Below are 18,420 nucleotides of genomic sequence, written 5' to 3'. Positions count from 1 at the left end.
TCATGGTAGATTAATCCCACGATTACATGAAGCCACCAAGGCTCCTCGTTAGGGATGCCAATAGGTCGGGTCTACCCAGCAGACCAAATTGAACCAACCCAAATCGATTGTGTTAGTTTTGATTCCAAGTTTTAAACCGTTGAGTCAGGTCTAATTTTAAGTTCTATGTCCTGATTGTTATTGTGTCGAGACTGGTTCTAGTTATCCCAAACCAATTAGGCCCTGACCGATTAGATGTTTATAATAAATTATGGCATCTCTTGATTAGAATAGATGCCTAAAAGTGTAATTTAGGTGGATAGAATATAAGGCAACGCAGCGACGTTTCAAAGAAAACCCCCTTACCATCAACCTTTTATCTTCTATTATTTGGGGGAGCCACTGAATGCAAGATACGTTATCTATTTTAGAAATCACTAGAGGGGACCCGTGCAATGCATGGGCTTTGTTATAATAGTTTGAGACAAAAGAAGTTAGGGATGAAAGTTGGGTGGACCCAGTCCAAGCCCAACCCTATTCAACCAAAACTTTTGCATAGGTTGGATTTAAATTTTTGGACTTCATACTAGGCTTGGGCCAAAAAGCTTAAACCTAACTAAACTCAGACAGCTTAGGTTAAGGCCTTGGGTACTGAATCGATGCAATCTAAGCATGCCCAACACTTATGTTATACATAATTATATATTATCAATCTATTTTACATGAAAATTGAACTGCAAAGATCAATATGCCCAAGTTTAAGCCAAGCACAAATAGGGATGGCAATAGAATAGGTTCAATAAGGGCTTTGTAAATTTCAAATTCTACCTGCCTCCATAAACCTCGCAATCCATACCTAACAAAACCCATAGTGGGTTAGATTTTGAGAAGCCAAACCCTCCCCGCAAATAAAAATGTAAAATCCTCCCTGACCCCATATTCAAGGATAAGGGTGATAGGGTTTACAATCCACATCTAATTTTCTATTATTTTTTGTTTTATATAACTAATAAATAAATAAAGTAATTAAGGGCAAAATATAAAAACCTCTTCCTGACAATCATAAAACCCACCTTTAGTTTCACTTTAACAAAAACCTTTCTTGTACTTTTAAAGAAATCAACAAAAACCTCCCTTCCCGTTATTAACTCAGACGGAAAACCTTAGACCGATGCATCAATATTTTTAAAATACCCATCTAACCCTTTTATAAATTACTCTCTCTCTCTCTCTCTACTAACACTTTCTCTCTATGAGTCAAGTGACGTTATTTCTTTATATCCGAGCCTCCAAATGCCCCATCTCCCTTTATGTTATGAAATCTCCGAGAAGCTTGGTAGTGCCAAAAGTAGAAAAATGTTATTTGTTACAGTGGGTTTTTCACCAACTTGAACACCACTGACGAGTTACGGAAGCTTAAATCAGGGTTTCAGCAGATGGATTCCCATTGTTTTAGGGTTTCATTCACCCTCTACTGTACAACCCAATGATTGCAGCATTGAAGCAGAAAACAAAGGACCAGTCAATAGTCTTAAGTCAGGATTTTTCAAATACCTGAACTGGTAGCTCCTAAAAATGGCTCTAACAATCTTTTCCCTTTTTCAAAATAGAAATTCCCCTTCATGAGTGTATCCCTATTCCCATCCGCTCCTCCCCTCTCTCCATTATAACTCTCTGATTTAGATTTAAAAAATCAAAATATAGAATCCTCCCGTTATCCCTCCTTGAAATTAAAAATGAAAAACATAAAAAAACACATCCTTTCTCCATCAAAAAGAAGCCAAAAACCATCCACTAACCACCATTACATATATCTCTCCCTCCCTCATCGTTTCATCATTTAACCTGCTTTCTCGTTTTTCTCGGACAACAGCAATGGATGCCATCTCTCTGTAAGACAACATCCCTCACTTCTTTGCCAACCAAATTAGCCCAATTCATGCAATCAATCCCTTTTTCACCAATAAAATGAGGACCAAAAGGCCTCTTGATAACATTACCCATCTCATCAATCCATCAGTTTGATGCAATTCAGTTGTTGATGTTGATATTCTTTTGTAGGTAATGCCGGTGCATAAGCTTACTAGAGATTTCATGAGGGAGATGGGGCATTTGAAAGCTCGGGGGGGAGAGAGAGAGAGATGGGGGACGGGCATAGCTTTTGAAGTAGGGGAAAGAACGGATCAAAATGTGAATTAGTGGCGTCACTTGACTCCTGGAGAGAAGATCAACAGAGAGAGGGTAATTTTTTATTCCTAGAGAGAGAGAGAGGGTCATTTACAAAATGTTTATAAACTAATGTACAAAAGGTAAAATGGGTATTTGGAAAATATTGATGCATGGGTCTAATATTTTCCATCTAAGTCAATGATGGAAGGGAGGTTTTTGTCAAAGTGAAATTAAAAGGGAGGTTATGATTGTAAAAAATTTTAGGGGAGGTTTTTGTAGTTTACCATAACATTAATAAACAACAAAGTTTCCAAATATTTGATTAAGACAAAAAAATCACATAAACTATTAATTATCCTTCACATCAAAATCAAAATATTATTAAATTCAACACATAATATACAAAAGTTGATATGCTTTCCAACAATATGTGTTTTGGGGATTGGAGGGTTGAATTTAGCCTAGTACCATACCCTACTCGTGACATACGGGTTGTAAAATCCCAAAACCTGACTTGCCCCAAAACCTATCATTCAAGCAAAAAACCACCCCGTTGGGTAGGGTGGAAATTGCACCTAGGTTGGTAAACTCGAGCTTAATATTGATTTGGGCCAAGCCTAAGCTCGAGGTTTGAGAGTTAGGATTAGGTTGACCCTTAATCCGACCCAACTCACCCAAGTAGCACCCTAAAAAAGAGGACTGTGACAATCCTTATTCTATTAGTTTTTATTGTTGATGACATTTGTATTTTAACTTTTACAAAATTCTTATTTAGTATTAATTTCTATTATTTTAAATGGAATAAAGGATTTTAAGTTAATGATAATTGAATGCAAAACTAATAATTTTATAACAAAATTGTAGTATCATTATCAAATTATAAGAATTAATTTTGAAACTAAAATGAAACATGTATTAATTTGTATTTACTTAATTTTTAAATAAAAAATATTGTATTAATAGAAATTATTAAAATAATTTTATTAATTTGTATCATTTTTACATATAATTTTATATGGAAGAAACTTAATTAATAATTTGTTGCTTTAACCAATAAAATTAAATTACCTAAATAAAAGTAAATTATTAAATAACCCAAGTTAGGCGTACAAAGTTCACTAACTACTAATTAATTATTTAAAACTAATTAGCTTGATTTAACTGAGCTAATGACGTAAATTAGTTAAAGTACTCAAGTTAATTTAATTTAACTAACATCTTTTTCATCCTAGCATGACCTACCTAAAAAACAGAAGATGATGAACAAAAAAAGGGTAAGTTTTTTAAACATTAATCGACTAATTATACTTTATTGTTTAATTATTGTCTTATGCTATCTTTACTGTTTCTAATAATTACCATCGTCGTTAAGTCATACCGGAACATATGAAATATCCGTTTTGCCCTTGAGTCAGAAACATGTGTAAAAGTTAAAAATTATTTCGTTAAACAGATGCACGGATAAGCTCGGATGAACAGAGCACCTGAGTAGAGAAGGAGAACTGTCATCGCCTGCAACAGTTGCCGCTGCAACTTCCGGTGGTGCGACGGCGAAAAATAGTGCTTCTTCAACATTTTTTTTTATCGTAAAAGCGCTATACACCATTTTTTTATATTCTTTAGCCAGATTTAATGGTAATGGGTAGCAACAACGAGTTATACCGCCGCAGGTTAGAGTTTCAAGTTCAATACCTGTCGCCATCGCCTCCAAGAGTTGCAAGGGCAGATCTGTATCGCCCTCAAATTTAATACTTCCATAGTGAGCTTTACCGTCACCCTCTCACATTTTTTTTTTCCTCTTTTTACACCTTTGTCACCATCGCATCCACCGACCGCACCGCTGAAACTCGATGGTTGTTTGTAGAGGGGGCCACCGCCGCAGGTTAGAGCTGCAACGAATTGCTTCCGACGAGCTGAGGTGAGTGTAAGAGAGAGAGGTCGGGGCTTGCACACATCTGTGCTTGGGGAAAGAGAGCAGTTGGAGCTAGACCCGTAACATCTCCGCAACAGCAGCAGAGCCGCTTCTGATGACCAAAGCATTGAATTGATTAGTTCAGGCATAATAGCCGGCCGATCAGTATTATCAGCCTTCTTCTTCATCCATGATAAATTCAACAAAAACCCAAAACAAAAATAAATAGCCATAGCATCAATCACGCCATCCTGTCCCGAGCCTCTTAGCGCTAATGGCGGAAACGACAGTCACCGGTAGCGATTGTCGTGCTTACTCTCGAATTGGCAGGATGAGAATGCCACAGTGTTTTCTCTGTTCTCTCCTATATCACCACGGTAAAGTGAGAAGATCCAGTGGCCGCACATGCTCTGCCTAAGGCTTCCTCCGTATCGGTCTTTTTAGCCATCTAATCAACCATTCAAGCTCTCTCTCTCTCTTTCGGTATGTAGGTAGTACTTCCACTCACACCGACTTCTCCCCTTCCAAGGTTTCCCTTTTTTTGGATCAGCAAAATGACAAGATTGAAGCTTGTATGGTGATATGGTATGTAGGGTATTATGTATATACTACAATTGAAGAAAGAAAGGGAAAGCCAGTCACTTCATGGCCCATTTTCCACTGCCCCTGCTTCATGGCAACAGGTGCAACACAGAGAAAACTAAACCAACAAAGAGTGGAGACAAATCCCACCAGTACATACATAAAAAGAAGATCTGCTTCCCCTGACACTTGGCTGAACATTTGTATAGTAATGCAGTGCATTGACAGTGGAAGTAACATCAAGCACCTCGAGAAGAGTCTGGTTTTTAGCACGTAGCATCACAAGCTTGGTGACGACACCAAAAGGCTGGACCAACTGAAGCAGATCATTTTCAGATATTCAGTGTCGAAAATCCCGCTATTAACACTTTACTTAATAGAACCGGTGCTGATTGTTTACTTCAGGTTTCTTTCCATGCACACCGACTTCTCAGTTTCTGGGGTGACTTTTGTTGATGTCGTCGGTGCTAGGGTCGCATGGAACATTACCAATTTCATTCTTTGGGGTCCACGGAATGCAAAAACGTGGTGGGTTGCTTCTACTGCTTGGTTCTCATCATCGTTTCCAACAGAGGAGAAGACGAGATGATTCTTAATGTAATCGCGGATGATTTGAAATCTGGATGAATGAGTTACTATGTTGCAAATACTTCGAGGGTGTGCTTGAGCATTTCACCGTCACCGATTGAACCAGAGAGGAGGAAGAGAATAGGAAGAAAGATAAAAGATAGAGGGGATAGAGAGAAATCAGAGAAGGGTAATATTGGATTTTAATAAAGTATTAAACATCAAGAGGTGTCACATGTGTATGGATTTTAACGGATGATACTAACACAGGGGTAGAGTTAGTCAATTATTGTAAGGATGTTTTAAGACAATAATTAAACAGTAAAAGTATTGTTTGTCAATTAGTTAATTAGTGAGAATAGTTTAAGAAATTTATCAAAAAAATAATGAATTTCTAATGGCATCAAGAGAAATTAACACCAAGAACCCTCAAATCTTTTGTAAAACTTTGCCTAAAAACCTTTTAAAATAATAAAATGAAACATATCCTAACTTGTGCTCCAAATAACAAAAGAATAAGATGAAACATAATGCAACGAACAAATTGTAAATGTAGCATCAGCTATGGCACGTCTTCCCTCCATTGGATTTACCTAGTCACCTTCTGTCAATCAACTGCTAGAAGAGAGCGGGAAAGATAAAGAGTACAACAGAGTGAAAAGACGTTATCGAGAGCATTGGAACTGAAGATTAGATAGAACTGTAATTCAATTGTAGAAAGTTTTCCTACTATATTGAGTAGAAGATAAATAGAGAGAATAGACTGCATAGTTTCAAATGTGGAAATATTTCATACTATATTCGAATATAGGAGAGAGTTTGAGATGTGGGAAGTTTCCTATTATATAGAGATTGGTTTCCTATTATATTGGGTTGGATTCCTAAAATCATGATATATATTATATGCCTAATTACTTGGGTTCAAAGAAAAGATTGCTAATTAATTAAATAAATTTCATAATTAATAAATATGGTATTTGTTTTAAATTTTCAGTAATTATTTTAAAATAACTATTTCCAGTATTTATTTTAATTTACTGTAATTGTTTTAAAATCATTTCAAAATAAATTTTAAATTTTAGTAATTTTTAGTGATTTTGAGATTTTTTTTGTAATTTTTGATAAATTTTAGCAATTTTCAGAAAATAAATATATTCAACATTATCTATTAATAAATATGGTATTTATTTTAAAAATTATAAAAAAAATAAAACTACTGAAAATTATTAGTGAATGGAAAACATAATTACTTTCAACATAGTATAAAATTTAATTAAATAGCTTACTGTAATTATGGTAAACAAACCTGGCTTAAGAAGTTTGTTTGTGACTAAAGTAATTAAACAAAAAATATTTTAAAAATTATTGAAGAACACAATAACAAAAATAACACAGTAACACACACAGTAAATGGGTCGGACCTGAGATGGACAGAGCAAAGATTTGACCCATTTGAATAATCTCTATTACCCACTTTGCATCTACAGTGATCGCTCAAATGTGCAATCACGGTATATACGTCCCAACTAAAAAAGATATTGCTGAATGTAATAGCGTACTTCTGCAGTAGCAAAACACCAAAACCAGTGCAATGAACACAACTCTTCTTCCATTGCTACTGTGAGTAGGGGTGAAAAAAAAAAAACGAACCAATCGACCAACTGACTAAAACCGAACCAAAAAAATTAATTAGCCGAATCAATTGGTTTAGTTTTGGTTCAATATTATTAAAAAATCGATAATTTTGATTCGGTTTCCATTTAAAAACATCGGTGGTTAACCAAACTAATTGATATATACACAGTAATATATATTTATATAATATTATATTATATATATATTGAAAATCGAATAAAAGAATTTGGTAGTATGAGAGACTTTCAGCTTTTCTCTTTAAAATCTGAACCTTTCAATTGAAAGTTCTGTAGTCCACCAGAGTGCCAGAGCGGTTTTCTCTTTTGTCTTTTCCCCGTACTGCTAAGTGTCAGACTCTCTTAGTCTTTTCTATTTTCTCTCTCTCACCCTCTCAGTTTCCTATTTTGTCTCTCTCACTCTCTCAGTTCTTCGACTCTCTTCTTCTTCTTCGACTCTCCTCTTACTCTTCTTCTTCTTTGACTCTTTATATTCCCCACTCTAGATGACTATGCGGCCCCACCAACCACTAGCACGACAACACCAAAGCAACAATGTCGATCGTCGCCTTGCCGGTAAGCAAGCACCAACGGTCAAACGCCATCTCTGACTCTAATCTTTGTATCTCTCTTCTATCTCTCTCTCACCTCTCCTCTCTGCGTCTCCGCTAGGTGCCACCTCTCAAGCTGTCACTCCAGGTGACAAATTGGCAGCAACCACCAGCACCAAGCAACTCGGCACCGGCACCAATCATCGACACTTTTAGTTTTTCTTTTTTCATTTTAAGTGCATAAAAAACCCAAAAAAAAATGAACCGTAGTTAATCGGTCCACCGGCTAACTGATTGCATTGGTTCGGTTTCGATTTGGAATTTTAAAAAATCAATCAGGCTGCTTTGGTTTGAAAAAATACCCCACGGTGAGCACCCCTAACTGTGAGTCTGTCATCACCTAAATCAATTAAATGTAACAATAATTGGATGATTAACAAAGTGACTTCACTTGTGGGGGAGATTTTAACTGGTAGAGGTATGTTGGCAGTGATTTCCAACTCAACTTCATGAGAATCAAAGGACGATTGAGTTGCAAGAGGAGAAGATGGTGGTTTAGGAACACGATGGAGTGGGGTCCCTATTTTGCTGCCTAGAAGAAGACGATTCCCCTGTTTTGGCAACGAGTCTTGCTTATCTATAGAGCACAATAAGCGGGACTTTGTAGTGTCATTGTTATACCTTTTAATCCAATTATGGTTGAACCGCAGTAGGAGAAGACTATAGGTTAGAAACACAATGGGGCGGAGCCCCTGTTTTGTGGCTTAGAAGAAAAAAAAAAACGATGAAACAATTATTGCCTTACTTGCAGGATGGGTTTTCTCGATTGAATAGTTGGCTGAACTGGAGAAAAGAGAAGATATGCCGGTATTTCACTTGGAAGAAAAAGACGGTGAGATGCGTTAGGAGTCCGATTTTGGGTTGAATGAAAATCATAATTTAGAATCGTGATTGATTCTAACTTTATTAAATCACGAAGCCTTAATTGATATTTCCATCATTGATTTGCCACATGGCCTAATGCAGATTTGTGAATGGATTAATTAGAAGAATGGTAGAAAACGTTGATATTCCTAATGGGAAGGTTTAATTTCTTCATAATTTTGCTTCTGTTTGTTAACGTTCCCATCAAATGAATGTTTTCTTGATTAAGTTAATGAATTGATTACCGATTACTATAAAAAAGTTCCCACCAAATGGAAAAAGTCATAGGGTCCAATTTTCTGTTATTGTAGTTGACAGGTCTTTTCTTGTGATTATTCAAAGGCATTAACAGGGGTAGAATTGAAATTTTTGGTTGATTTCGATTCCAGCTTTTAATTGAATCAAGCAACTGTAATTGGAATTTGACTGAACCAAACAGATGCCAGGAATGGACCATTCGGATTCTAATTCGAGGATTTTAATTCCGATTCCAATTCCAATTTTAGTTGTGAACCAAACGGATCCTAAGAGGCGTATTGGCCCTGTTTTCCTATCACATTTCCTCTCACGATTTGTGAAGTAGTGGGTCAAGCATGATGACGCGATTTCGTAAGAGAGAGAAATGGCATTGATTACAACTTTATGAGGGATTAAGAAAATTTAAAATGAGAGTGGCGGAGAATTCTCCACTGGGGTAACGGATAAAGCTCATGCCACCTGCATGACATCTTTATATATTTAAATTCATTCAATCGGTTATCATTGGGTTAGACCTAATTAACCAAAGTAATTAAGGATTCGACATTGGGTTTAAAAATATTGTTCCAATAACATGTGGTATAAGGTTGGGACTTGGGACAACCTAATTTCTTGTTGGTTCTAAGATGGTTCCACCCTGTCTCGAACTAGATCCGACCTGGTCTTTGTTATCGCTATTCGCTAATGACTAATCAGCCAATTTAATCGGATCCGGTTCTGTCCCAACTCCTCATATCGCTTTTCTTGTTTTCCGTATCTATGTTCCGCTCACATCCTCTAAGGCCTAAATGATTTTATTTTTAAAAAGTACTTATTTTAAATGCTGAAATCATACATTAAGTGGTAAACAAAGTATTAAAAAAGTTATTAAGAAGTATTTTTTTAAAGAATTTATAGAAAAAGTGATGAGATTGGCTTTTTTGTTTTTTTTTTCCTTAGCACTTATTGGAAAAGTGTTTTTTCAAAATGTATGGACCGATTCAATCCCTAAATAATTTATTTAATACCCATTTTGCCCCTACGCGAGGGTTTTCTTCCCTCTCTTATTCGAACATAGCAATTAGGGCTATTCATAAGAAGGCCCAACCTGACCAACCCAAACCGACCCAATCCGAGTCGGCCGGATTTTCATCAGCACTGGTCGGTTTTCGGGTTGGGCAAAATCATAAACCGATGTATCTGGTCAGTTTCGATTTTCTTATGTAAAAACCGAAGTCGACCCGAACCAACCAAACCAATTAGTTTTCTAGTTCGATAGTTCCTAGTTTCCTACTTAACTAGTCTTCTACTAGAACTAAAACATCCCTATCTCTTAGTTTTTACTTAACTAAATTGTATATATCCTAATTTCTATAGTCTTTTACACCAAATAGGCAATTACAATTAGAATTAGGTGTCCTTCTAGTTCTAGGCTTCTCTGTCATTTTTGTATAGAAGCAAAACCGAAATCGACCCAAATCGACCCAACTCGATTCAAACCAACCAGGTCGGTTTTGCCTATTAGTGGGTCGATTTCAATTTCCACCTCATATAACCCGACCAGGTCAGATCGGTTGGGAAAACCCTTGTAAACCGACCCAACCCAACCCATAAACAACCCTAACAGCAACCAGAGGGCGGCTACTGCAACTGCAAGCCATGGTTGGACCGCCTCTTCGTGATGAATCAAAACTCCAAAGGTGAGAAACTGCAATAACTACGAACTGGGGGTGTTTTAGTAATAACACCTCTGCCAACTTTACACATGCATGCGCTGGAAACTCGTGCCAGTCCACGAAACGTCCATTAAGTGCAAGTAACGGAGCTTTTTTTATAATTCTTTTTCGTAGGGTTTAATACAATTATTCAAACTCAAACCCGAATTGCTCTTCATCTTCCTCCTCCTATCTTCCGCCGTGTTCTTACTTCCGAGGAGCTCTCTCCTGTTTTTGCAACAACGCATACCGCTTCCATTGCAGATCTGGCTCGAATACTAACTTTTTGTTTGCAATCCAACTCTTGATCAGCACACACCACACAGACTTAGAAGCCTAGGTTGCTTCTTGCTCCCCTTCTTCCTTGAACCGACGAGCGTCAACTTAGTCGAGTCCTCACCTTCAAGCATTTTAGCAACGACGGCGTTGTTGTTTCCTCCGTAGCAAAGCTTTGATGCAATTGCGCTCTTTATGAATATTCCTCTATCGACGATTGCAGAGGTTGCGGGTTTTCTCAGTATAGCTTGGCTAATTTGTTGGTTTTATAACTATTTGCTTAAGAGTGAGCTACATCAAGGATCGGTGGGGATTCCGTCAGGCCGTATCAAACTGATTGAAAGGCATATCTCGGGAAAACTGATCAAAAGTTATTTCTGCTAGGTGCTTCTGCTTTGATTCTGCTTACATTAGCACAATAATGGTCAGTAGATTAGTCGAGTTAGGTGTAGCGTGTGAGAGAGGATGTGATTATAGTGAAAGGGATGGTAGAATCTATCGTATGGTCGTCAAAAAAATTGCAGAATAGGTGGGGGAATTTCAACAATTTTGTTCCAGTCTTTCTTTAATTTTAGAATCAAGATTCAATGATCCTACTTAAACTATAACAAAATCAGATCTGAACCAAAAGTGAAGGGAGTAATTATACATGATCTAAAGAAAAATTTCTCCCAAAGTTGGTGTTCACGCCCAAATAAGGAACCAAAATCTGCTCCTACTGAAGATGATACAGCAACTGTGGAACAGAACTAGTAGAGTGCGTTCTACACACTGAATCATTCACAATAATCTTTTGGATGTCAATGAGCACCAAACTGAATCTGACAGAGAAAATGAACTGTGACAGATGATGGCGGCTGCAACTGAAGGGAACTAGAGAAATAGATGGCGAACTTCTTTTCTTTTCTCTAGGGTTTCTGAGATCCTATCTCACAAAATTGCAGGTTGTGTCCTGTCTCCCAAGGATTCGAATTCTTGTAATTCAATTAGGGTTTCCTTCAGTTGCTTAATAATTAAGAAATGATTTCTTCAGTTGCTTAATGATTAAGAAATGATATTTTGATCATATCAGGAGTTGCCCTTATCCAAATCTGTATTTGGATTATGACTCTTCTTAATCCTATCTACAAATTAGACAAGCTTTTGGGCTCATCCTAATCTCATATCCGCCCCCTTAATAATCAAATCAACCTAGTTCGAAATGGGCTTTAAGCCCAATAAAGTTATGTGCTCAAAAGTCTTCCAAACTGTTGTCCAGTTTGACTTTTTTATATGGCGTGGGACCCAATCATTGATGTACACACCAGCTACATGGGTTCGGCCCAACTTTTGTTACAAAGCCTGGCTGAATTCACTAGAGAGCCTACTGAACCCCCTGAGCCCATCACATGTACCCTATGGCCCCAACACTTACATTAAGTGGACATTGGGCCAAGCCATTTTATAAAAACCCAAGGACTATGGGCAGGTGCAAGATTTACTTATCAAGTGTTGTCCCAAATGGCCATACACTTAACCTTTCAGCCCATAATGATCAAGCACTGCCCAACAAGAGAGGACTTTTCCTTCGAATGCAATAAACAATGCTACACTCTCAACTTACATGGATCATGGGAATTAAAACCATTTGCAAACAATTTTGAAAGCATATTTAAATATATATCTTATATATAAATTTTGCAAAACAAAATTCCAACGATTGAAATCAATTGCCGGCAGTTTGGTTTCCATCAGAGATAGTGCATCCCCAATCATTACTTTTGTCTGACAAAATGACTGATCCCGTCACTATGATCACCCACTCAGATGAATGTCAGACTCTCCTAACATACCCAATTTTTTACCCCCGCTAAGGATCTCACTGATTGGTATATCAAAGACAGTCTAATCCGATACCTAGTGCAGTACCATAATCGGGTTTAGGGGTTAGGTGTAACTTTACAGTTTTGCCCATTAATTTTCAAGGTCCAGAACAATATTGAAAATCTGGTTCGGTTCAAGGGTTAAAGTAATTCTACATTGCATGTGCCTGTGTCTCACCCTGATGGCTAAGACAAGCCACCCCAACAGTTAGCAACACATTAACATCAGCCTTGGCAGGATAAATCTCTCAAGACTTATCCAACGGCTGTAAACATTTAAAACCAACACAAATCTCATTAAGTGTCTAATTTTAGGGTCTTACACAGAAATATACCATACAACATGAATTAAACATGTACTTTATTTGTTTATATTAAATATCAAAAGTACATCAAAACTGATTGAAGCTAAGGGCATACAAAAAGTGTCAAATATACGGTTCTTATTTCATAGGCGAATTCATTCTCAGAAATAGCCCTCTAGCTTAATGTTTGACTTAACGGTTCTTGTTTCACAGGCTCGCACGAGTCTTTTCTAGCGCGCCTTTGAGAGGGGTATTCCTGTGATTTCCGCCGAAGAAAATAAGGTTATATTTAATTAAAAAAGAAAAAAGCATATTTTATTCTTTATTTATTATATATATAAATTACCTTTTAATTTCTTTTTCGTTTCCGTTTTCTCTCTCTCGTTCTCCCTTCTCTTCGCTCTCGCCAGCAGTAGAAGCTCTTGTGCTCCGAAGAAGCCAAAGGCAAGGTAGGAACCTCATACGCTCTTTTCTTATGGTTGTGCTTCTGTATTTTTCTTCGGTTTGCCCTTTTCTTTTTCTTTCGAAAATTTCGCTACGAAATTCCAAGAAATTCGATTTTGTTTGTCGAATCTCTGGAACTAGATTCTGGACTTCAAATGCGAAACCCTAGACATGGTTTCATTGAAGAAGAAGCTTTTATCCAGGGGTTCGTTCTTCAAGGATGGTTTCATGTCTTGGCTTGAGGGCCTCAGTTTGTTTCTTTCATGGATCGACTAAGCTTGCACAGTTGAACTCTAGTTCGCAAGCTAGTTTTTAGTTAAATATCGACGTCATTTGTTTTTTTTTTCTTTGCATCCAAGTTTTTAGCTTTCTGATGCTCTAGGCAATGGCTTAGCGAGTGCTAACTGGAAATGGAGAGTTCCAATATCATAATACGTTAAAGAACCATGTGGAGATTGTTTGATATGCAATTGGAGGATATGAATTAAAGACACTGAAATTCTATACCAAGGTAAACTTATAGAAGCTTCTGAAGGGATTTGATAACTTTGTTATCAGTGTTTGGGCACTTATGCTTGCTATATTGTTTCTAGAAATTGGATTTCTTTTTCTATGATTGGAAACAAAGAGGAACTAAGATTATCATCGCCTAACTTGAACATAAACCCATGGATTAAAATGAAAATGATTCATGCATAGGGTGACAATGATGAACGTGATATTTGAATGGGATTTCAATGATTACTACCACACGTTGTAGGAGTCTTCGAGGAAATCTTTTAAAATGAATCCATAAATATGTATATCTATTTATGATAGGTAACCAAAAAAATAGCAATTACCACAATGTTGGTCAGTTGATCCTAGTTATCTGGGGTCTTGGGAGGGGTATACTGGGTATGATTTTAACCTTTGGCATTTTTCACACGAAGTGGCTGCGCTTGCCGCTCAGGACTTGAAATTGGGTATGATTTTAACCTTTGGCATTTTTAACCCTGTTCAGAAGTTTGGACCATACTGTTCATCCTACTTGGAATCTGGAGCAAAAGCTATAGACATAGGATTTAAGACCCGAACCCCTGTTTGTGTGAGAATTAAGGATTTAAGACCCGAACCCCTGTTTGTGTGAGAATTAAGGATTTAAGACCCGAACATGAACTTGTTTGAGTTTGTCTCGAGGGGCGTGGCACAAAGGTGATTTGTAGAATCATGAATGTAAAATGTTTTACATCACATTAGCCACTTGAAGTAATGCAATTGAGGAAAAAAAGAGATTGTGGGCTTTACATGCTTGAAAATGTTTTATATGTTTGATTTATTTTTAAATTTTCATTTGAATATGCTTTACATGTTATGTTTATGTATTTTAATTTCAGATAATAGGTTTCTTAAACCATTAATTTTAAAATTTAAGTTTATATTTCTTATTAATATTGTTTAATATTTTTATTTTTGCATTTTTTTAAAAAAATTGGATTTTTTTTGATTTTTTAGCAATTTTTATTTTTATTTTTCTGCCTTGCTTCAATTTAGATGACTCAAGGGGGAGAGAAGGTCTAGAGTATCTGGTAGCAAACACCACGGAAGGCTTGGATGATTCAAGTGTAAGGGATAATATCTCTGAGTTGAGTGATTCAGTGGCTGGATTTGTGGAAATACTTGGTTGCAGATTGAAAAAACCAAATGATTTAAAAATTTACTCAAGAAAAAATAAGGAGGATGGGAAAATTAGGAAGAGAAAGTTAAGTGAAATGGAATGATTGAAAAGAGATGTGGAGAGAGATAAGGAGTTTAGTGAGAGTAGGGGGAGAATCAAAGGGAATAGGTAGATTGAGTAAGAGTTAGGGTAGGAAGAATGAAGATAATCAGTTGGAATGTTAGAGGTTTAGGGAGGGAAGAAAGAGATCCATTGTCAAAGAAGTGTTCAGAAGAGAGAAGCTGGACTTAGTGCTAATCTAAGAATCCAAGTTAGCTGAATTTGATAGGAGATGGATTAGAAATATTTGGAAAGAAAGGGGGCTGAATTGGGCTGCTTCTTCATGGGGATCTTGTGGTGGTACAGTGACTGTATGGAATAGTGAGACTTTAACTGGACTAGAAGAACTAGTGAGCAAATTCATCGTCTCAGTCAAATTCAAACAGGTGAGTGATGGTTTTGAATGGGTGATGACTAATGTTTATGGCCCAGGCAGATACATGGATGGTTTTAGAGTGGCCTTTTACCAGGACCGTTGGGTGATCTTGAAAGATAATATTCCAAGGGTGTTCCTAGAGTTTTATGTTAGATGGGTGATTATAAGGTTCAAAATGTCGGTGTTGGTGGAAATGTTGGTCGTCTAAATATAAGAAACATGTTGGAAATGTCGGAAATATCAAATGGAAATATTGTAAAAATTATAGACATAGTGGAAGCATTGTAAATATGCAAAATATATAATGATATTTTATGAAATGATAAAAGAAGCATAGTCACACCCTTTTAAATTATTATCTTATTCCAAATCACTAGACAAAGCTAAGAAACTAAGGTTATAGACAAAAGAGTATGTTCAGAAGTTGCCTTGTAAACCTTAAGATTCAAAGCTTCATGATAGAGTGAGTTAAACCAAAATTTAAACTCATAGAAAATGTATATGGTTGTAATAGATCAACTAAAGCCCTGGAATTAATGTATATGGTTGTAATATATATGGTCCAGATGGCTTTACAATAGGTTTTTATCAGGACTGTTGGGAGGTGTTGAAAGAGGATCTAGCTGAAGTCTTTAAGGAATTTGTAGACAATCACACTATAAGCCCTGGAATTAATGCCACCTTTTTGGCCTTGATACCTAAGAAGAATGATGCCAACCACCCAAAAGATTATAGGCCTATTAGTCTGGTGACAAGCATTTATAAAATTCTGGCTGAAGTGCTCTCATTGAGAATCAAAACAGTCCTCCCTACCATCATTAGTGAAACTCAGGGGGCTTTCATTCAGACGCGACAAATAACAGATCAGATCTTAATTGCGAATGTGTGGAGGAAATGAAAAGGTCTAGTAGGAAATGATTCATTTGTAAATTGGACCTTGAAAAGGCCTATGATTTGGTGGACTGGGAGTTTCTATTAGAGGTTATGCGGAATGGTGGTTTTGGGGACAAGTGGTGTAGTTGGATATTTGGGTGTATCAGTACTTGTCACTACTCTATTATGGTAAATGGTATGGCAAGGGATTTTTTTTTCCAGCTTGCAGGGGTGTCAGGCAAGGGGATCCACTTTCACCATTCCTTTTTACCTTAGTAGCTGATGTGATTAGTAGGATCATTACTAAGGCTGACAGGGAAGATGCCATTAGGGGTTGGAGAATAGGGAGACACCAAGTCCCCATCACCCACCTTCAGTTTGCAGACGACCTAATGATTTTTTGTGAAGGAGGTCTTAGTGAAAAGGTAGCAAACCTAAAGGAGCTGATAAAAGGATTTGAAGGTGTCTCTAATTTGAGTATAAATTTGGAAAATAGTTGTGTAGCAGGTATAAATTTGGAGGTAGGGGAGGTCGAGGCTATTGCGGAGTGTCTTGAGTGTTCCACCTCTACTTGGCCTATGTCATATTTAGGGCTTCCTTTAGGGGCAAATCCTAGGGAGAGTAGATTTTGGACCCCAGTGTTAGAGAAATTTGAGAAGAGATTAGTCTCTTGGAAGAGGAACTATATCTTTTTAGGAGGAAGAATTACCCTAATAAGAGCTACCTTGGCTAACTTACCTACCTATTATTTGTCTGTCTTTAGGATACTAGTTTGGGAAGCTAGGAAGCTGGAGAAGTTGATGAGAGACTTCTTATGGGAGCTGGGACAAGAGAAAAATGATCACTTGGTTAATTGGGAAATTGTGTGTAGAAGTAAAGAAGAGGGGGGTTTGGGAATTGGGAGGGTAATTAGAAAGAATCAAGCTCTGTTAGGGAAATGGTTGTGGAGATGGCCTTTGGAAAGAGAGAGATTGTGGCATGAGGTGGTGGGAAGCATTCATGGGAGGTCAGAGAATGGATGGGATGCTGGTGTATCGAGGCAAGCTAACCTAGCAACACCTTGGAAGGCTATTCACAACACCCTTCCTCAATTCCTCAAGTTTATCAGGTATGAAGTTTGTTCTGGCAACTCTACCCTTTTTTGGGAGGATATTTGGGTAGGAGACTCACCGTTAAAGGATTTGTTCCCCTCGCTTTTTTCTATTTCTTTGTACAAAAAAGAGGTGGTCTCAAAATTTGTCTCACCCTTGGGAACACCCTTAGATCCTACTTGGGATTTTGGTTTTCGTAGAGGACTTAGGGATGCTGAAATTGAGTCTCTTTCTTTTTTTCTTGGGTGTCTTAATCAGGTATGTTTGGATCCCTCCAAGCCAGATAAGAGGGTTTGGACTCCTAGACCCAATGGAACCTTTACTTGTGCTTCTTTTTTCAAGTCCATCTCCCAACTTTCTACTCACCAACCCTTTCCGTCAAAAGAAATTTTTCATGGGAAAGTAAACACTTTAGACAACCTACAAAAGAGAAGACCTTTTCTCTGTATTTCTCCTAATTGGTGTATCCTCTGTAGAGCTCACAGTGAGGATTGTTACCATCTATTAGTATCTTGTCCCTATTTTGCAGACCTTTGGGCTTGACTACTTTCGTTGTTTGGGGGTAGTTAGAGTCTACCGCCAGAAGTTCACATGCTCTTCAATCATTCTACCTTTTATTGGCCTACAAAAATAGGGAGAATTATGTGGAGATGTGCTCGTGCTGCCTTGACTTGGACTCTTTGGGAAGAAAGGAATCTCAGAATTTTTCAAGATAAGGAAATGAACAACCAAGATTTGAAAGACTGTGTGTTAAACATGACAATACATTGGCTGAAGACCTTGGAAATCTTTCATCAATTCTCCTTTAATGACATTTGGAGAAATTGGTTAGCAGTAGCAAGGTGCTCATCTTTAAAGGCCAAATCAATTACAAGCTGGTCTCCTCCACCCGAAGGCTCAATTAAGTTGAACTTTGTTGGAAGCAGCATGGGTAATCCAGATTATCCGGAGTGGGGGGTGCTTTGAGAAATGAGAAGGGAGATATTTTGTTGCTCTACTCAGGTCCTTTGGGAATTGGGAATTCCATTAGGGCAGAACTTTTAGCTGCCGTACAAGGGGTCCAATTTGCAAACCAGCTGGGGGTACAACAACTAATAATCGAGGGGGATTCCAAAGTGCTGGTGGGTTGGTTGAAAAATTCTGAAGAGGCTATGTGGCAATACAAGAATG

General features: G+C 37.4%; 1 protein-coding gene and 1 long non-coding RNA gene across 6 annotated transcripts in view; one reads left to right on the top strand and one right to left on the bottom strand.

Annotated features, from left to right (window-relative positions):
• Positions 1 to 2,470: 2,470 nt before the first annotated feature.
• LOC148869646 (uncharacterized) lies at positions 2,471 to 4,639 on the bottom strand. The gene is made up of 2 exons (XR_016108014.1): positions 4,377 to 4,639; positions 2,471 to 4,172 (listed from the first exon to the last, which is right to left on the bottom strand). It is a non-coding gene; the product is annotated as an uncharacterized LOC148869646 (long non-coding RNA).
• Positions 4,640 to 10,797: 6,158 nt separating this feature from the next.
• PKL (chromatin remodeling factor CHD3 (PICKLE)) overlaps positions 10,798 to 18,420 on the top strand; it is a 76,415-nt gene continuing 68,792 nt past the window's right edge. For 2 of the 5 annotated variants that reach the window (XM_088970398.1, XM_088970394.1), the window contains exon 1: positions 13,032 to 13,159. The gene's annotated coding sequence lies outside the window, so the exon portion shown is untranslated. Of the gene's footprint in view, positions 10,924 to 13,031; positions 13,160 to 13,536; positions 13,666 to 18,420 lie in introns of those variants that run through there. The other 3 variants (XM_088970396.1, XM_088970397.1, XM_088970395.1) reach the window with 3 other exon arrangements.

This window comes from Nelumbo lutea, chromosome 2, assembly GCF_056320005.1.
Source record: "Nelumbo lutea isolate HS-2025 chromosome 2, American lotus-T2T, whole genome shotgun sequence".
Lineage (NCBI taxonomy): Eukaryota > Viridiplantae > Streptophyta > Magnoliopsida > Proteales > Nelumbonaceae > Nelumbo > Nelumbo lutea.
Note: the sequence above shows the minus strand (reverse complement) of the source record. Positions and strands in the feature narration are given on the sequence as shown.